The sequence below is a fragment of the Panthera onca genome, chromosome B3 (assembly GCF_046562875.1).
Source record: "Panthera onca isolate mPanOnc1 chromosome B3, mPanOnc1 haplotype 2, whole genome shotgun sequence".
Lineage (NCBI taxonomy): Eukaryota > Metazoa > Chordata > Mammalia > Carnivora > Felidae > Panthera > Panthera onca.
Genome location: NC_138344.1, coordinates 111,436,957 through 111,456,608, shown reverse-complemented (window position 1 = coordinate 111,456,608; position 19,652 = coordinate 111,436,957). Strand labels below are relative to the sequence as shown.

General features: G+C 42.3%; 2 long non-coding RNA genes across 2 annotated transcripts; one reads left to right on the top strand and one right to left on the bottom strand.

Annotated features, from left to right (window-relative positions):
- Positions 1-9,277: 9,277 nt before the first annotated feature.
- On the bottom strand, positions 9,278-11,806 carry LOC132669998 (uncharacterized). The gene is made up of 3 exons (XR_009606355.2): positions 11,577-11,806; positions 10,957-11,060; positions 9,278-9,509 (listed from the first exon to the last, which is right to left on the bottom strand). It is a non-coding gene; the product is annotated as an uncharacterized LOC132669998 (long non-coding RNA).
- Positions 11,807-17,941: 6,135 nt separating this feature from the next.
- On the top strand, positions 17,942-19,118 carry LOC132669999 (uncharacterized). Its single transcript, XR_009606357.3, has 3 exons — positions 17,942-18,126; positions 18,397-18,500; positions 18,943-19,118. It is a non-coding gene; the product is annotated as an uncharacterized LOC132669999 (long non-coding RNA).
- Positions 19,119-19,652: the final 534 nt, after the last annotated feature.

Here is a 19,652-nt window from a genome sequence, read left to right as displayed (position 1 = left end):
GATGGCTGTAGAAAGTTGCCACAGATGTAAATTATTGCATTTCTAGGCAACTCTCCCCTTCAGGGAGAGGAGTGCTGTTCTGTAAGCTAAATAGTCACAATAAACAGGCACTGCAAGTAGATAGGTGCCCATCTCTCCACCAGATACACATGACAAAGTGACCTGGTGCCCCACCCCATCCCTTCTCTTCTCCTTCCACCTGCAGCAGAGGCATGAGTGAACAAAGCCCAGAGATCCCATTAGGAGGAAGGGACCCTGATCAATACATGAGATCACCAAGAATACCTGAGAGATGTTTGGACACCTGCTTTAATTAAACACTAGGTGAGTTTTATTCACTGAAGACTGTTCCAGTTATATATCACTTGTCCTTTCTGGGCACATCACTTCTACAGTTGTAGCTGATCCACTCTACCTCATTCCCAATCCAGTTCCCACACCACATTCAGCCCTTATCTAGTGACGTAAGAGACACCCTTGATGCTTTTTCAGGCTCTGACCACATGCGCTATCCATGCCCAAGGACTGTGTATTTCATCTACGTCTCTGTACTCTGTGTTCTCCTCACTCCCACCACCAGCACTCAGCAGAACCCCCTGGACCACCCTACTGGCTTCATAACTGGTGTACCCTCCTGCCATCTGCTCTCCCCTCTCCATGGCACAGCCAGAGTGAGGGTTATGACTTGTGATTCTGTCCCTGATACCTTTCTGCTTGAAATCCTTCAAAGACTCCCCATTGCTTTGAGGATAAAGACGAAAAGCTTTATAAACCTGCCAAGCTACAGAGCCTGCAGGGTCCCTCCTGTGTCATCTGATACCATGCCTCCCTCTGCCATGGTCTGGGTCCCTTCCTTGGGTCTTCTTTCTGAGCCTCAAACTTGCCATGTTCCATTTCGGCTTATGTCCTGTGCCTTTGCCTGTACTGATCTCACCACCACAACACTGACCTTTGCCTAGTAAACACCTTTAGACCCTGCCTCAAACAGCCCCATCCCCAGGGAAGCCTTCCCTTACCTGAGACTTGGCAGGTCCCTGTTACACACTCCCCTGCCATGCTCACAGGCTGTAATTATAAACTTAACTGAGAGATAGGTGCCCGTTTCCTCCACTAGAATGTACATCTTGTGAAACTGGGAATGGTGTCTGTCTTTGTTTACTTGGCATTGTGCCTGGCACATGGGGCAATCTGAAACAAGACTTGCTGAAAAAAATTAATGGATGTCATCATGCTCTTTCCTTTAATATCAGCTAGTGGTGTCAGCACCTCCCCAGACCAAAGAAATGTAGGTTCAGGGTCTGGAGAGATGTAGACAAGGTACCAATCAGAGTTAGGGGGTAAACTAGATTGTTCTCTGACAGCCAGCAATTCTCTGACTTGGGGGATATCCATATCCTCTTGCCTCTTCAGTCTGTAGACACTCCCCCAATCTGGCTCTGTCTTGTGCCAGTGTTGTTGTGTCCATGCCCATACACACCCCCAGCCTGTGACCATAAGAGCCCCTCTTCCTTGTGACCTCAAGGCCTCACTTATTCTTGGCCTGGGAAACCTGAGCCTTCCACTTCCAAGCCTGCTTCTGAGCAGATACAATAAAGCACTTAAAAGCCAGTTGGTATCCAGGAACTTCTTTCCTCCCACATTATTGGCAATGCAAATGATGGATTAAAGTACAAGCAAAAAAGGTTTTGTTCAGAAGTTCGAGTTTTCAGAACCATCCCCAGGGTAATAAAATGGCAAAGGGAAAACCAAGCACACAAGCCTTTCCTTCCATTCCCCAAGTGTCAGCCAAGATTGCAGCCTAAGTGATGTATAAGAAGGAAAGGAGCCAGGGCTGGATGAGGGAATTGTCTAAACCAGTGGTTCTCAAACTTGAGCATGCATCAGGATTACTTGGAAGGCATAGTAAACACAGATAGCTGGACCCCACTGTCAAAATTTCTGATTCAGTTAGTCTAGGGTGGTGCCCAAGAATCTGCATTTCTAACAAGTTTCCAGGTGAGGCCAATGCTGTTGGTCTGTGGGGACCACACCTTGGGAACCACTGTGCCACACTACACTGTCTCCCCTCATATGCAAATTTTCATGTGTATTCCAATGATGTGGTTGTTGAAGCCTAGACTCAGATTGAGTAGGTTAGACTGGAGCTTGGTGCCCAGGCTGCCACAGTGAGGACCACATACTCAGAAGCAAGGCTCAGGTAAGCCATCACTTTCTTGAGCCTTGGTCCTCTTTGATAGAGATCTCTTCCTCCCTTTATGCCTTCTTGGAATATTAGGGGATGTTTTGGATGACCTTAGAAAGAGGGGCTACCTCATTCTAACTGAAGTTTCCAAGGTCTCATTGGTCTAGCCAACAGGAATCCAATGTCTGCATGCCAAGGGAGGCTTTTATCCCAGAAGGAAACCTGGCTTCCTTTATCCTCCTTTTCTGAAAAGCCCCTTACTCAGAGTGCTGATGGGTGTGAAGAGGAAATATGGTGTAAAAGATATACAGACACACCTGGGATATATCACGGGTTTGGTTCCAGGCCACCACTATAAAGCAAATATTTCAATAAAGTGAATTAAATGGACTTTTTGGTTTCCCAGCACATATAAAAGTTATATTTACACTATACTGTAGTCCATTAAAGCTGTGCAACAACATTGTCTAGAAAAATAATGTATATACCTCAATTAAAAATATTTTGCTAAAAAATGCTAACCATCATCTGAGCTTTCAATAAGTGATTCTTACTGAACAAATATATATATAGATATAGACAGATATAGATGTAGATATATATAACAAATATAATAATAATGAAAAGTTTGAAATGAATTACCAAAATGTGACACAGAGACACAGAGTGACAAATGCTGTTAGAAAATGGTGCCGATAACCTTTTGGGATGAGCACTGGGTGTTGTATGGAAACCAATTTGACAGTAAATTTCATATATTAAAAAAATAAATTAATTAAAAAATAAATAAATAAATAAATAAACATTTAAAACAACAACAACAACAAAAAAGACATGTGGCCATCATAAGCCAGAAATAGTAATATTGGTAATATGCTGGTAAAAACATCATGAGTGTAAAGTTTCTCTAATAGAGATGAGAAATAAATACATAATTAGTAAAAAAAAAAAAAGAAAAAAAAATGGTGCCGATAAACTTGCTTGATGCAGGATTGCTGCAAGCCTTCAATTGATAAAAAACAAAACAAAACAAAACAAAACAAAAACCCCCACAATATCTATGAAGCACAATAAAGCAAAGCACAATGAAATGGGGTATGTCTGCAGTGGAAGAATCATGCTTCCAGGTCAGACAGATGGATAGTGTCTCTCTACTGGGAGGTGGGTCTCACTGAGACTATACAAGGTTAGGGAGTTAATATGGAAAAGTAAAATTTTCTCCTTTGGAAGAGAAGATTATGTGTTATAGCATTTCATTTAAAAGCAGGAGCTCTGGGCTTACATGTTTAAATGAAATAGAATTTGTAAACTGTTTACCACAGTGCTTGGCTCTTAGTACATAATGAATGATGGCTATTGTTATTTTTTTTAACAGGACGTACTAATCATAGTAGAATCAGAATCCATATCAAGAGGAAGATGGGTAGCCTAAGAGCCTATAGAATAAAACAGCAGGACTGTTCAGCCATTGGGACCTCCTTTTCCCTGCCTGCTCAACGCCTGGCCCACAGAGATGCTCGGTACACATTTGTTGGAAAGAAGGAAGGGATTACACAAGTCTAGGTAAGTTAGGAGATGGGAGGATTTGAGCTCATGGAAATCTTCCCGAGGGAAAGGATGATGAAAACACCTGAATCCTTTAAAGTGGGGGTTTTGGGGCCCTGAGGAACCTTGCTCAGTTTCTTTATTTATACAAGTGGTCGTACCACTACTTTACAGGGTTATTACAGAAACACTTGACAATGCATGCCAAAGTGCTGGGTTAATTGTAAAGCACAAATCAAGTGTTAGCTGCTTTAATCAAGTGGAGCAATTACTGAACAGATCCTTTGGGTTGTGACAACTTCAATGCTATGCTGAGACCGAGAGTAAAGGTTTCCCGCCCTCAAGGCAATGACATATTGGCTTTGCCTTTTAGGTTGGCTCTTGTGTGCTAGAAAAATCTCTGAACTTCTTCATATTATTTGCTAAATGGGACATAACTCTCTTCAGAAGGCCTGCGTACAGGTGGGTGAACAGGTAAAGCCACCTGAGAAGGAAGAAGGGCCCATATTGGTGGGTAATACAGGGTGTCCCTGAGCCTGGCTGGTGAGGAGCTGCACTCAAACCTCCCTCCCTCCTCTCCACAGCCTCCTGCACCTCATTTATTGTTAATGCTGTTTCCACTGGCTCGTTTGCAAATAGCTTGAATAAAACATCAGAGCAGGGAGGGGGGCAGCACTCATAGTCTTCCATGACTGCCTCTGCTGTGTTCCTTCCCTCCTTCCTTTTTCTCAGTTTCCTTCTCCCTTTATTACTCTGATTAACAGTCATGATATAATTGGCTTATCCTGAAACAGCCAAATAGGACTCATGGGCTCTTGCAGGGATGGTGAGGAGAATGGTTCAGACAGGCCCAGCATTTGTGTTTGCTTTCTGTTTTCCTGGATGGAGGGAGGAAAAAAGCAAAGGCTGAATTTGCAACCTTAGAGAGGAGATCTGAGGATCAAGTGGTGGCTCTGCTCCTCCCAGGAAACTGTCTCAGACCACAGGAGGATGGCAAAGGCTCATCCTGGAGAGGACCACTCAGGCCCTGTTGGGTGGGAAGCCCCATGGCTGCTACCACAGGGGACACCAATCCAGCTAGAGAGGCAAACCTATGCACCATCTGAGACAAGGCTGATTAGGGAAAACACAGCCATAGAGACATATACTGAACATGAGGCTCAATCCATACCCCCAGCTGCACAGGGAACAGTTTCTGTTATTTTCTCTAGCTTAGCTTAATTACTGACTCTCCTGATTCTTCCAGCAACCACTTCCTTGTGTTTCCTGATAGCTTTCTCACTAAAAAGTGCATCCCTTAAAACACTATAATTTAGCCCTGCCAATTTCTAAAACTGTGGTAGGTCTTTAAAATCATTTTTAACCTACAAATTCCACAAACTCCCTCTTATTTTTTATAAATTTTCTGTTTGAGATCCTGAGCCTTTTAACCTGTCAAGTTTCCCACAGTCTGGATTTAGCTGATTGCATATTCAAGGAACAGTTTAATATGTTCCAATGAGACTGTATTTCCTGCAAATTAGTAACAGGATCCAAAGGCTTGATTAGGCTTAAGTTTGATCCCTTTGGCAAGATTATAGATGGTGGTGTGGTTTTCATCAGGAGGCACATCGTGTCTGCATGTCCCCTTTTTGTGATATTAGCAGCTGTTGATGGCTAATGCCTGGATCCACTCATTCACTGGGGTGGCAAAATGGTGATGTTCTATCATTTCTTTTTTCATTTATTGTTGGATACTTCCACAAAGAGATGTTTCCTCTCATCTCATTAGTACTCATTGGTTACCCAGTGGTATCATTCACAAAGGCAAGCCAAATGCTTGATTCTTTGTCTTTATGTATCAGTTTTCCAGATAATGAGTAAATTCTTCTCATCCTTCAATAGCGATCAATTAAATTTTTTTCACTAGAAAAAATCACTAGAAACTATGGCTTTAAACATATTTGATGGATTCAAATATATTTCTACAATTATTATCCTATTGAAACACAAACTTGCCATCTTTGGCAAGTGGGAGTTTCTTCAGTTGGCTCCTGAAACCTTTGGGCATGGTGCCAGTAGTCTTTGATAGCTTTCCTGCTATTCAGGGTGATGAGGTTCAGGTTATAGACCTGCCCCAGACCCAAAACCAGCCCTTCCTCTAAGAAGCCCTGATTTCTTAGACTGGGATATGGTGCCAGTGATGCTCATTGCTAATTTGCTACAATATTAATCACTGTTTTTAGTCCTTTCAGTGGACAGACCTAAGGAATTAATGGGTGTGTGGGGGGGGGGTATATCTACATACAGTCAGTTCTGCTGTAATGCTTGTTTTGAAAATGTAAACTTGTTCAAACATGATCGGTATATTAAGGAACAATTTGAGCCTAACACAAATTTTGTGTTTGGCTATGGGTGGTTTCATACAGGAGAAATATTGGGTGAAGGCAGAAAACTGCACCCAGCTGATCCAAGCTGCTTAAGAATACATGAAACAGTGAAAAAACAATCAGGACTAATCTTTCCAACAGACAGACAGAAAGCACAGCTATACACAAAGGCCTTAAACCCAAATTGCCAAATCCTGCAGAAGTGGCATCTTTTGCTGCGATGAGTGGCTGGTTTGGTGGTTTGGAATATCTCCAGTCTCCAGAATTTTCAGCTGTCAGGTGAAGCCACAAGTACAGACTAGAAAGCAGCAAAAGAATTTCCAGCAGCGACACAGAAGCTACCTGAAGAAGCTGTGCATCGGGTCACATTCTCGATGGTGATGAAACAGGTATCTATTATAAATGCAATGCTCAAACAGCCTCCATCTCAAAGGCAGAAAAACATGACCCAGGATTTAAGGCTACAAAAGATCTCGGAACTCTCAGCACCAATGCCCAACAGAGGATAAAGAGCCAGCCGCCCACACACAGCAGGTATTCCAACTTTCTACCCAGTTTCAACTAAGCCTCCTTCCCACTGCTTCACAATAACCAACAAGCCACACCCTTCCGATGCCCCCTTCCACAAGCAACCCTCAGGTCTTGTTCAAGGCAAAGTGCCATATTTATTGTCCTCTTTATGTATTTCTTACCCATTTAACATGTATAGAATTGCGCCACCATCTTTGCTAAATGTCTACCCTTAAAAAAATGTCACCGATGAAGTGTTTTGAGTGTTGTGCCTTTATTCTCATTTCTGCCATAAGCCTTGTGGCTTTTATGGAATGGTTTTGCACACGGCGATCATTCTTAGGACCACGTATATCATATTCTGCATGCACACACCTCATGAGTTCGTATTCATCCTTCCAATTCAATTTCAGGGCTGTAAGATTTTCACTTACTTAACCTCCTCTGTAGTACATGTGTATCTCCTTTCCTCCATGCCAAAATCCTGGTTCTCAAGGATGTAGGAGATGGTAGAACATTCCATAAGTACTCATTAGCTTTAGCCCATCTCACACACACAACATTATCAGAATAACAATACAAAAATTGCCACAACATATATAATTATTGACAATTCTCCCAGGGGAGAGCTCCGAGTGGTCACTCTCGAGAGTAGGCAGTGTAAAGACTGCTCCGGGGCCCCTCAAGGCCTCATCCCAGACCCCCTTTCACTCACCGCTATTGGATTGGGCAAACTCCTTTCTAGATTCAGCTGCTGTTCTCAAATTGTCTGTACTTCTGTCAGCTTCCCCTCCCTCCTTCAGCTTCCTCTGATACACCTGCTAGTACCTTGCAAATCTTGAAGCTACTGGTGACGTGCCCTGCCTACTTGTGTTTTGGGGTTTCTGGGGATACCTTGTCGCTTGGACTTGTTGGAAGCGTTGTCCATGGCTTTTTAATTTTTTGCTCTCTAGCCGCTTCATCTTTGTGTGGGAATTCTGGGAGACTTAAAAACTGATCCACTGTCATTTGCTTTCCTCGTTTGATAAGAATTTTTTCATAGTTTGTCTTTGAATATTGACAATGATTTTTTTAAATATATACAGTGTTTTAAATTTTTATTTAGTCAAATCTATTTGAACTTCTATTATTTTTATGTTTAAAAAATCCTTTGCCATATAGATGCCACATAAAAATCTTTTTACAATTTCTTATGATATTTTAAGTTTCATTGTGTGTGTGTGTGTATGTGTGTGTGTACATATGTGTATATGTGTGTGTGTGTGTGTGTATACACTTCTCTCATATATCTCACTCATTTGAAATTATTTTATAAAATGCTGTGGGAGTAATATTTAAGTTAATTCTTTTCCTCCTGAAACATCTAATTACCCCAAATCCATTTGTTGAATTTGTAATTCTTCCTTTATTATAGATCAATTATAAATCTCAAGGTCTATATCTAGGTTATGTCTTCTTAATATGTGTATTTTTCTAGTTATACCAAAATGTTTATTTATTTTATTTTTCAGCTTAATAGTATATTTTGAAGTCTAGGGCATGTCCCTCCTCATTATTTTTATTTTATTAAAAAAGAAAAGCTTAGTTGCTTTCTTTTTTTTTAAAGAATTTTTTTAATATTTATTTATTCTTGAGAGAGAGAGTGCAGGTGGGGGAGGAGCAGAGAGAGATGGAGACACAGAATCTGAAGCAGGCTCCAGGCTCTGAGCTGTCAGCACAGAGCCTGATGCAGGGCTCAAACCCACAAACAGCGAGATCATAACCTAAGTCAAAGTCAGACGCTCAACCAACTGAGCCACCCAGCAGCCCCAAAGCTTAGTTGCTTTCATCCACATTATTTCTTGATGAATTCCAGCAAAAGGAAAGTCCAAAGTCAATTTTTTTGGGTAGCCCTTTGGTTCTCTGGCAATTTCCTTATTTAAAATGTGACCATGTCTGCTTGTTTGATCTCTTCCAAATGTTGTACAATATCCTAAGAGGTTCTGTCCCTGGCTGCATCTCATGATGGGTTGGCAAGGCTCACAACAGCTTACTCAAGGCTCGGCAGAGAAGTGTGGGGTAAGGTTTAGACCTGACATTAGACTTGCTTAGGAAAATGATAGGAGAGCCATTGAGCTGGGGGATGCCATATGAAAGTCAGGATTCAACCAGGCAGACAAACCTTCCTATACCAAGAGACTTGACCTTTCCAGTTGTGATTCAGGAAAGTGCTCAACGTTGGTAGGTCCAAGATGAGAAGAAATTCCATCCACAGGTAACAAGAACGCAGTACCAAACTTCAGTTTAGAATAAATGTTTCTTACAACCAGTAACACACATTTGTAAGAGCTGAGTGAAGTTAGGACTATGGTATGAAACCATAAAACAAAACAAAGCTAATGGAATTATAAGAACATTAATCCATGATTGTGATCTCTCAAGGTGACTGAAACCAGCTGATTTTCACAGCCACAAGCCAGCAGTAACAGTACAACATATTTGCATTCTAGAGTTGACTTTTTCTAAATGGGGATTTCAGCTCTGACCTTGTGAGGTGAAGCCTGACAGTTTATAAATGCCTTCCTTTGTCTTCCTGAGACAAAAACAAAAACAAAATTAATATGTCCAATAAATGGAATGTAAAGACTCCCATAGTGTAAATAAACTTGGAAAAATATTCTGGAATATCGTCTATAAAATAGCAGCCTAGAGCCCCAGTTGAGATTCAGTAGATTTTATTTTATGCGCAGCCTGTTGTTTAAAGGGATAGGAGTCAAATAGTAAAACTCAGCCTTCAGGAAGATGCAGAGATACTAAACTGGAACAGGCAGCTCATGTCTGTTGGCAGTGAATCCTCTAGTGACACTGGCCCATGAATCTTCCTCTGTTTTTTCCCTTGCCATCAGTGAGAACCTTCAATGTACCTGCAAGAAAGCATATTCACTTATTCTCTTAACTTATTCAAATTTATAGCTTCGAAAACTTGCAAGGCTGACCACTTCATCTCCCTCATTTTGCAGCCCAGAGAGCAGACCTGTGGGCCTGGGGAGGTGGAAGGATTTCTGTGAAACTTGTCTGCAGAAAAGCCAGACCTGCCAGGACATTGCTGCAAAATGACAGCTGCATTCACAGAATCCACTCTTCTCAGTTTGCAGATGGGCCATAGAAAACCAACAACAACAGGAGACTTTTCAACAAATAACCGAGGGATGTTCTGGGAATTCTACTGGTAAGAAAAGCATCAGACTAACTCTTTAGAAGGACCAGAGCTTATGAGTGGTCATTTTTATGTAAACTGCCCATAAGGCTCTCTCAGAAGGTGCAAGCCCTATAAACACCCACAACTAGAACAAATAAACAGTGCATTTTAATTATCTAAAGGAACCAGTAAGGAATGGTTTTAAGCTAGGAGGGCTGCCATAACACTGTAAGTAAAGTCAATACATTCCTGAGTCCATGAATTAATTAGTGTTTAAATAATAGAAATGACTATCAATTGCAAAACATTACCACAAATTACTTGCTGTGCAAACAGCTTCTTTTGTTATTATTAATAATTCTAGCTACTGATTTTCTGTAATTAAAAGCCACAGTCTCCCTTTGGGTGAACAGCAGAGCAGAGTTAGATGGCAGAGTCAAGTTCCCACTCACACCAATAAAAGTCACCTGGTGCCCCTGTCCCCTTCTGCTGACCCTTTAAGGCTAGTTTGCTTCTAGCCTCCATTCTCAGCTGTCTGAGAAATCTAAGAGAGTCAGTCACTTGGTATTTGCTCCTTATGGTCAGAACCAGCTTTGATATTAAAATCAAACATCCAAGAAAATGCCTGAGGCAACATTTTCTGTTTCTGAGCCGTGACTTGCGGGATGAAATCATTCCACCTTGTGTGAGCAGTTCAGCAACGGTGGAGGGCAGGTCTAGCTGGGTAGTAAATGACAGACAGGAAGCCTGGTGATTTATTAGGAGGCCTGAGCCTGTGGTTTAGAGGATCAGAGTTCAGGTCCCCACTCTTCAATAATCTCAATGTGGGATTGGGGATGAGTTAGTTAACCAATGGGAGGTTTCATTCTCCCCATTAGGAGAAGTAGACCATGCTCCTTGCCATTTATTTCACAAGGAAATGAATGAGAATTACGACCGGTATTTAAACCCCAAATAAGGCATACGAGAGATGAAGAAAAACTTTGCTCTCCTTTTTCCATTTAAAGTAATTGTACATTAACTCTCGGGCCGATTCTGACGGGGTCGGCCACCCATTCTGTGTGAATAGGGCCCAAGGAACAAAGGTGCAGACCCTGGTGTTCCTTGTTCTCCCTGTCCTTTCTGAAACTCATACAGCGTCGGGTCCTGCCCTGGTAAGAGCTGGTACTTACCGAGAGCACCTGGTGGGAAAGCACTCCTCGGACTTTACGTGGATTTTCTCACTCAGTCCCCTCAGCAACCCGATGAGGCAAGTTATCTTCGCACACTTTATACGCTAAAGAAATAGAGATACAAAAAGGTTATGGCCACAGAGCCAGCAAATGAGAGAGCCACGATATCAACACAGGAGAATTCTTCTCCACCCTGCTAGCCTACCAAATACACAACTGTCGTTCTTGGAATGGGCTTTGGTCCTGCCCCTCTACCTTCTTTCCTATTCAGCACCTGGGGCCTAACAACTTAGAGGGCACTTATCGCACATCAAAGGGGCCTTCCGAGCAGCAGCCTCTACTTCCTCCGGGAAGATCTTCCTAGTGCTCTTGTGGCACCCTGGGCCCACCCTGTCCTGACTCTCAGCTCAGTGACCCCGTGTGACTGGGAGCATCTGGAGGACAGAGACAATTCAATGTTGAGTCCTCATGCTCTCACCCAAAGTCTGCCACTAGTAGGTAAATGTTTGTGTAACAAATAAGTCTTTCTGTCTCACACCATCCCCCCCAACATATGCACATGAGGACTCACAAACTTCAGCTGCCCAAAGTCCCAGAATTCCTCTCCAGAACACTCTAACCAATGATTCTTTCCTTTAGACTCAAAGATGGCTGAAGGGGGTGGAGGTGGGAGAGAATGGCTGCTCTACTCTAATTCTTCTGGGGTGGCCTCCACCGTGGTGTGCAGTTTCCCCTCTGCACCTGCTTCCCCCAGGACGCTTGATATCTTTTTCCAGACCCGTCCTCCAGGAGACTGGCTGGAGTAGGCAACAGATGGAGTCCCAGAGAGCAACAGGATGCCTCTCTCTACTCAGTCACACCCTTACCACTGCCCGTGAGTCACCCCCATCCTGCCAACCACACCACCGTATCTTAAAAGTGACTGCAGTAAAGCAGGAAATAAAAAGCAGAAAGGCCATATTCTTTGGCTGATCGGTCTTTGTAATAAATGCTACAAGGTGGAACAGAATAAATTTATGAACTATCTGGGCTGCAATTCCTTGATTTCAAAGGAATCCAATCGTGGGGAAATGTCAGTTCCAATTGAAAAAGAAAACAAACTTCTGGTGTTCCCCAACCTGAGCAATCACTGAGGTCATAAATGTGGTAATTGTTTGAGAGCCCCAGCAGATCCTGTGTTGGGCACTGTGGCCATGTGTGTTTGCATGTGAGCCATGCAAGGCTTTCACTCCTCAACATGCTCACGTTCTCACCTCCTCTCCAGAGTGTCCTCCTGTCCTCCCTCAGAGGGGTATTGATATTTTAGCCCCCAGCTGGTCTATAGAACTTGGACTCCAGAACACAAGGGGAAAGAGCCAACTATGCTGTTGAAAGCAGGTGTTACCATGGGTCCCGACAGCAGAAGCCAGGCTGGATCGATTAGAGGCTTCCAAGGCATTCAGAAAATTCACCCGAATCAATGGGAAATGAGTCAGAGGGACTGTGGACAGCCCTGGCACCTATCAGACACTGCTTCTACTGGACTTGTCAGGCTTGCCAAGACCTCTTGGTAGAGTAGCATGGATGACATGGTAACCTGCTGCAGGGAAAGCAAAGTTCTTCTCCAATGCACCACTCATCCAGAGGGACTAGGAGAGGATAATGTCTCAAAATGCCCTGAATCTCGCTTTTGCTCACTTTCTGAACATCTCAACGAGTCTCAGCGTCTGACCTTGGGGTGAGGACTATGTTGACTTTCTGGGGCAAAAATATCTTTCCTTTCTTTGTAAATTAAATAGATTCTTTGTGGTTCCTCATAAATTCTTTACCTCTTTCCTCACCAGTTTTCTGCACAATTGACCACACCCTCCTTTTTCTTAGAGTCCTCTTATTCTTTGCTCCCAGACACTACACTCCCTGGGTATTTCTTTTTCTTTTTTGGCTACTTTTCCTTGGTCTTCTTTGAAGACTCTTGTAGTTTTGTCCTTGAGTGCAGCTTCCTTAGAATTCTATCCTCCACATTTTTGCTCTGTACTTTTTCTCAAGGGTCTTTATCTAGGCCCATGGCTGTGGTGAACACCTGCATGTTCATTTATGGCTCAGCTTAGACCTTTCCCAAGCTCTAGATCCATGTCTACTGGACCTCTCCTCTTGGATATCTCACAGATGCCTCAAATTCAACATAACAAAACACATCATCCTCCCTTTGTGCTCCCCATCTTAGTGGATAATTATCCAAGAAACAACCTCAGGGGACTTTCATAAGCAACTCCTTTCTATACCTACTATGTCATAGCAATTCTGTTTTCTCATATCTTTTGAATCTGTCTGTTTTTGTCCATCCCCATCCTCATTATCTTGGTTCAGGTGACTATAAGCTTTCTCCTTCAGCTACAATAGTCTCCTAATACACCACTCTGTTTTTTGTGTGGCCTTCTCTTAGTTAGTATTTGTCACAATGATGCTGCATAGTGAAGAATCTCAACATCCCATAAAGACAAAAACATTTATGAGTTTGTGGGGCAACTGAGTCGGCTATGCTTTAGACTGTAGCAGCTGGAGTGGTTCTGCTCCACTTGTCTCCTCTCTTCCTCCTGGACCCAGTGAACCAGCCACAGCACGTTCTCCTCACGGCAAAGACAGAGGTACAAAAGGGCAAGAGGAAATACCCAAGGTTTCTTAAGGACTCAGCTTAGAAATGGCACATGATTGCTTCTACCCACATGCCATTGGCCAAAACAAGTCACATGTCCTGGCCTAAAGTCAAAAGGTGGAGAAATATATTTGGCTCGCTATGAGGCCATGGCAACAGTGTGGATGCAGGGAGCAGTAAGCAATAGGGCCAATAATACAGTCTACCACTGGACCTCTCTAATCCATTTTCCACCAACAGCTAGATTTAATTTTTATGTTTTTTTTTTTTTTTTTTTTTTGAGAGAGAGACAGAGTGAGAGCAGGTGGGAGGGGGCAGTGGACAGAGAGAGAGGGAGACAGAATCCAAAGCAGGCTTTGAGCTGTCAGCATAGAGCCCAACATGGGGCTCAAACTCACGGACTGTGAGACCATGACCTGAGCCAAGGTTGGATACCCAACTGGGTGAGCCACCCAGGTGCCCCACCAACAGCTAGATTTCTAACATGCAAATCTGATTATGTAACTCACCACTGTCCTTGAGAGAGAGTCTGAATTCATGATGTGACTCCAGTCTATCTCCTCACACCACCAATCACTCTGGTCCTGCCATATTGAATTATATTTATTTTCAAAAATAAAGTCTTTCAAAAAAGAAGTCTTACCTCTAGGTCTTTTCACAGCTAGTTCCTTCATCTGGAATACTTCCTCATCCTCTCCTCACCCCATAACTTAGTTCCCATCTCATGCCTCATTTGGCTAACCCCATTTGTCCTTCAGTTATCTCTAAAGTGTCACATCCTCCAAACATTCTCCATAACCCCAACATAGGGCTCTCCTTGTTCCATGTACTTGCACCTGTAATAATACTTAACCATCTCTATTGTAATTATTCAAGGAGAGGAACTATATCTTAAACCTAGTGCTTAGCTCCTGTGCCAGGGATATTACAGGTATTTAATAAATAGCTTACAATGGATGATTACCACATAGGAATCTGTCCCTGGATACAAATTTTAATGTCTTTGCTTATTTTTGACACAAAATTAGGTAAAGTTAGACTAACTGTGTATATTACCATAATCATTCTGGTCCAAATTGATGAGAAGATTAGCTTGATATGTATCTCAGATCTAAACAAAAAACTTGTTTTGTTCTGAATGGAGAGCCACCTACTTATGTGTTAGCACGCTGAAAAATAAATAGCAGCTAATGTTTTTGAGACACACACCATTGGTTGTCAACCCAATAGCTATTCTCCTTCTTCTGTTTTAGGAGACCCCCAGTTCTACTTGGAGTGGCAATGTGCTCACCCCCAGAGGGACAACTCTGGTTAGTCTAGGCCAATTATGGAATGCCATTCCTCTTTGCCAAGAAATAGCCAATGAGTGGGAATGTGACCTAACTGGCCCACTGAGAGTGAGATCTGAGGTGAAGTCTACTGGCTACTTGTGGGAAAGTTTTCATGTCTGATGAAAGATAGCAGGAGGAGAAGAAAGGGTCCTCTTCCCCATGCTCACCCCTTGTGCTTGGGATGATGTTCTGTAAGGACATGATTCTTGGAACTGTGGCAACCATCTTACTACCACAAGGGGAGACATAACTGACCTGAGAAAGAGCAGAAAGGTGAGAGACTCTGGGTCTTGGCTGATGCTCAGCTGCTGCCCGCATGTTGGAACTACCTACCTCTGAGTTTTCTGTTACGTGAAATAATAAAATGTCTTTATTGCTTAAGCCATTTCCATGTGGTTATTCTGTTATTTGCAGCTGAAATAATTCCTGGCACAAATAGCTTTAAGATTTACCCCAGAATACCCCAAATTTGTTATTGGCAAATATCAGAGACTTCCCATTTCTTGAGTCTATTATTTAACATCATTTTCTTCAGGCTTAAAATGTTTTCACAGCTGGCTTTTATTGATTGCAGTGGATGATGTGCTAGAGAATGGGTCTCACTGGCATGAGGATTCTACCACTCCTTTTGTTTATTAATCAGTGTTCCAATCCTCACCTCTTTCTTATTGTATTCCTTGAATCCTCAGAGGAACTGTCAGTTGTGGAGCTACAACCTCTTCACCTGTTTTTTGAGACTTGTCCTGGGAATAATTTACCAGTGCAGTAGAGAGAATAATGCCCCCACCCTAGTCCCCACAAACTAGTCCATGTGTTCTAATCCTTGGAACCTTTACAAGGCAAAAGTGACTTTACAGATGTGATTAAGGTAAGGTCCTGAGATGAGGAGATTATCCTGGATCATCTGAGTGGACCTCCATATAGTCACAAGAATCCTTAAATGTGGAAGGGGGAAATTCAGGAAGAGCAGGAAAGGAATATGTGACTATGGAAGAATGAGCAGAGAGATGCAACCTGTTGGTTTTGAAGATGAAGGAAAGGGGTGAAAGCCCGGGAATGTGGGCAGCCTGTAGAATGGGCAAGAGGCAAGGAATGGGATTCTCCCCCTATAGCTTCCAGAAGAGAACACAGTTCTCCCAACACAGTAATTTTAGCCCAGTGAGACTTGCTTCAGGTGTCTACCTGCAGAAATGTAAGGTAATAAATATGTGTTTAATTTGTGGTAATTTGTTATAGTAGCCACAGGAAACTGATACAAATAATTGGCTTTATTGACTGCAAAACTGAACACCTCTGCCTCATGCAAGTGGCTGGGTGCTGCCTGACTGAGGGAGAAAATGATAAAACATAAACTTAAGCCCAAGCCAGAGGGTGGCTGGGCTCAGTTGTGGAGTTGATGTAGTTTGGGAAGTATCAAAGAGTTGGTAGTTCTCAAGGGAAAAGACCCCCCCTCCATGCGATGAAAGATGAACAGGCCCACATAGCCTTGGAGTTCTAAAGTGTCCTTTAATACTTTGGAGACAAGGACCTTGGGTGAGTGCCCAAAGTGCATCACTTACGTCCAATGAGCAGTCCTCATAGGACATAAGGGTCTACTGAGCAGTCAGTAAGACCCTCTGCCAAAGTAATAAGGTGGAGAGTATGCTCAGACTCTGATCCACTGGAAGGATGCTGGCCTTTTCTCTTATTGACAGCAACAATTAGTGGTCATTCACTCAATAAATATGAGTTAAGTGCCAATTCACTGCACAGTATGAGATGCTAGGGATACAGTGTTGTTGTATAAAACAGATATGTTCTCCATATTCTCCCCCGTCTTAGTAGGCTTGGGCTACTTTAAAAAATTCTTTTAAATGCTTATTTATTTATTTTGGAGAGAGAGAGAGAGAGAGAGAGAGAGAATGAGAGAATGAGCCAGGGAAGGGCAGAGAGAGAGGGAGACAGAGAATTCCGAGCAGACTGCACTGTCAGCATGGAATCTGACATGGGACTCAAACTCATGAACCGTGAGGTCATGACCTGAGCCAAAATCAATAGATGCTTAAACCGACTGAGCCACCCAGGTACCCCAGGCTTAGGCTGCTTTAACAAAAATACCATAGGCTGGATGGCTTAAACAATAAATATTTACTTCTCACCATTTTGGAGGCTACAAGTCCAAGATAGGGTGCCAGTATGGTCAGGTTATGGTGGGGGACTTCTTGACTTGTAGACAGCTACTTTTTTCCTGTGTCCTCACATGGCAGAGAGAGAGCACTGCTCTCTTAATCTCTTTATACAGATACCAATTTCATCATGGAGGCTCCATCCCCAAGACCTCCTCCAAAACTAACTGCCTCCCTCAAATTCCACTTCCAAATGCCATCATATTGGGGATTAGGGCTTTAACATAAGAATTTGGGGTAGGGAGATACAAACATTCAGTCCACAGCATGCTTCTACTTTCCTCTGGGGAAGAGAGATTTCAAAGCAAGAGACAATGAATAAATCTAAAACACTTAACGATAAATGTGATGAGGGAGGAGACTAGGATACTAGAAAAGAATAAAAGGGGGAACTAAATTTAGACTAGAGGACCAAGGGAGGTATTTTTATAGGAAATCATATGTGAACTGAGACCTGAAAGAGGAGTAGGAATTTATCAGGGACAAGCTGAAGGAAGAGAGATCTAGGCTCAAGGAATATCATGTGCAAGGGCCCTGAGACAAGAAGGAAGGAGGGAGCTGCTGCGGCAGGTGTATGGTATAGAAAGGAGAAAAGGGCAGAAGAGGAGCTGGTGCCTTTTTAAAGCCTTTGGTGGTTTCAGGCTAAGGTTCTGTGTTCCCTTTGTCAATCTCCCTGTGACATTAACTAAGAGTACCCACTTACTGAAGAAAAACCAGGATAGCTCTGAAGCTCCACAGTCCCAAGCAGTCTGCAGCTGTCTCCTCTCTCTGGAGGGTGCAGAGTGAAGCAGAGGTGAGGGGAGTCAGCACCTTCCTGTCATTTCTGTCCATCTTTTTTTCTGGCCCAGCTTCTTTGCTGTGACCTCTGGAGATTTTCTAAATTAGAATCATTACCTATATGGGGAGCCTGCAATGCAAATCAAATGAGAGGCCACGGGCAAGCTAATGAAGGCCAGTGACCCGGGGATCTAATGAAGATGAACAGCTCTGTTACAGGGAGAGTACGCCACCATATCACATGCCACTTGGAGCAGGAAAAGAGGTAAATTCAGGATTTTTATTGTGCTCTACAAGGCAGGTAAAATTGAAATATACCTCTATTTCCATTTATGTCTTACTTATCTCTATTTACATAAATATGTATCTATGTTCATCTATATATCATCTATCTATATCTGTGTGTGTGTGTGTGTGTGTGTGTGTGTGTGTGTGTGTGTGTGACAAGAGGAAGAAAATAATAATATGTTTTGGATAGGCAAAGGACTCTTCTTATGTAGCCCAGTTAATCTCATTTTCCCCATTCTCATTCAAGTTTCAGATGAAGAGGTCACCAAAGGTCAGAAGATGAGCCTCCAAAGGAAATACAGAAGAATATACTTTGGAATGGCTGAGCAAAGTGTGGACATGGAAACTAAGGTAAAGAATTTAAACAGACAGAAAATGCAAAACAAAACAAAACAAAAAAACAAAAACAAAACAAACAACAAACCAAACCATTTTGTTCTTTTATGTGTAAGGAAACATAAACACCTTATGTAAACACACTTAAAAACGTTGATAGTCACATAAATATGTAAAGCTATTTTATTCATTCAAAAATCATGTATTGAATGCCTTTGGATTTTCTCAATATCGCATGTTTAAAAATCATAGGTAGTTTCTGAATATCACTTCTAAGTTTGGTGACAATTTGGAAAAGTGCTTTCAATCCAACTGGTAGACCATCATACTCAGAATCTATTTTAATGAGTTTTCAGATTAGGAACTCAGATCCAAAGCTAGCAGTTTGTTTTTGTGTTTCCCCACTAATGTAGTGAGATTACAGATTCTTGGTTTTCTGGTATTTCGTTCATTCAAGGAATGCTATGGCAAGTGTGCCTAGGAGGTGCCTGGCTAGAACAGTGAAGACGTCAACCAACGCTGCAACTCTCAGTGAGCCAACAACAGACTAAGAGTTGGGGGATCAATTTTCCCCATTGAACAATCAAGAAAAACTTGGAGGCCCACAACTGGAAAACATTTACTTGAAAATCACTGATGCAGGGTAAGTCAATTAAGCTAGTATTTTCTTAGCTCATCCAGTTTTGCTAGTCACATTTGTTGGTTAATTTTCATGAAAATTCAGCCTTGACTTTTATTCTCAATAAGTTAATAGATTTTAGTTTTATATCCTTTTATCCTGGCACGTAATTCTTGATGTTCATAGATCAATACTAGGGGGAAATTTCTTTGCCAAGTAATGATCCATGTAGTCATAATAAAAGGGAAAATTTTCAAAGGTCTTCAGAGCCAGAAAGAATTATTGCAGATACAAGTGGGTCTATAATTGTGTTGTCCAAATGTCCCACCAAATTTATTGGCCATTTTCAGCTCTTTTGTGATGGAGAGTAAACCTTTTGGTGATTGAAGCTGGAAAATAATCTGTTGGCTGTTAGAGCTGGAAGTATCTTAGATACTGTATAATCCAATTCACACATTTAGGAACGAGAAGACAGACTGAGGCCAAGCTTATTGATAGCTCCCACCTGTTCAAAATCTTCTAGGTTAGGGTCATTGATTTCATAAGTT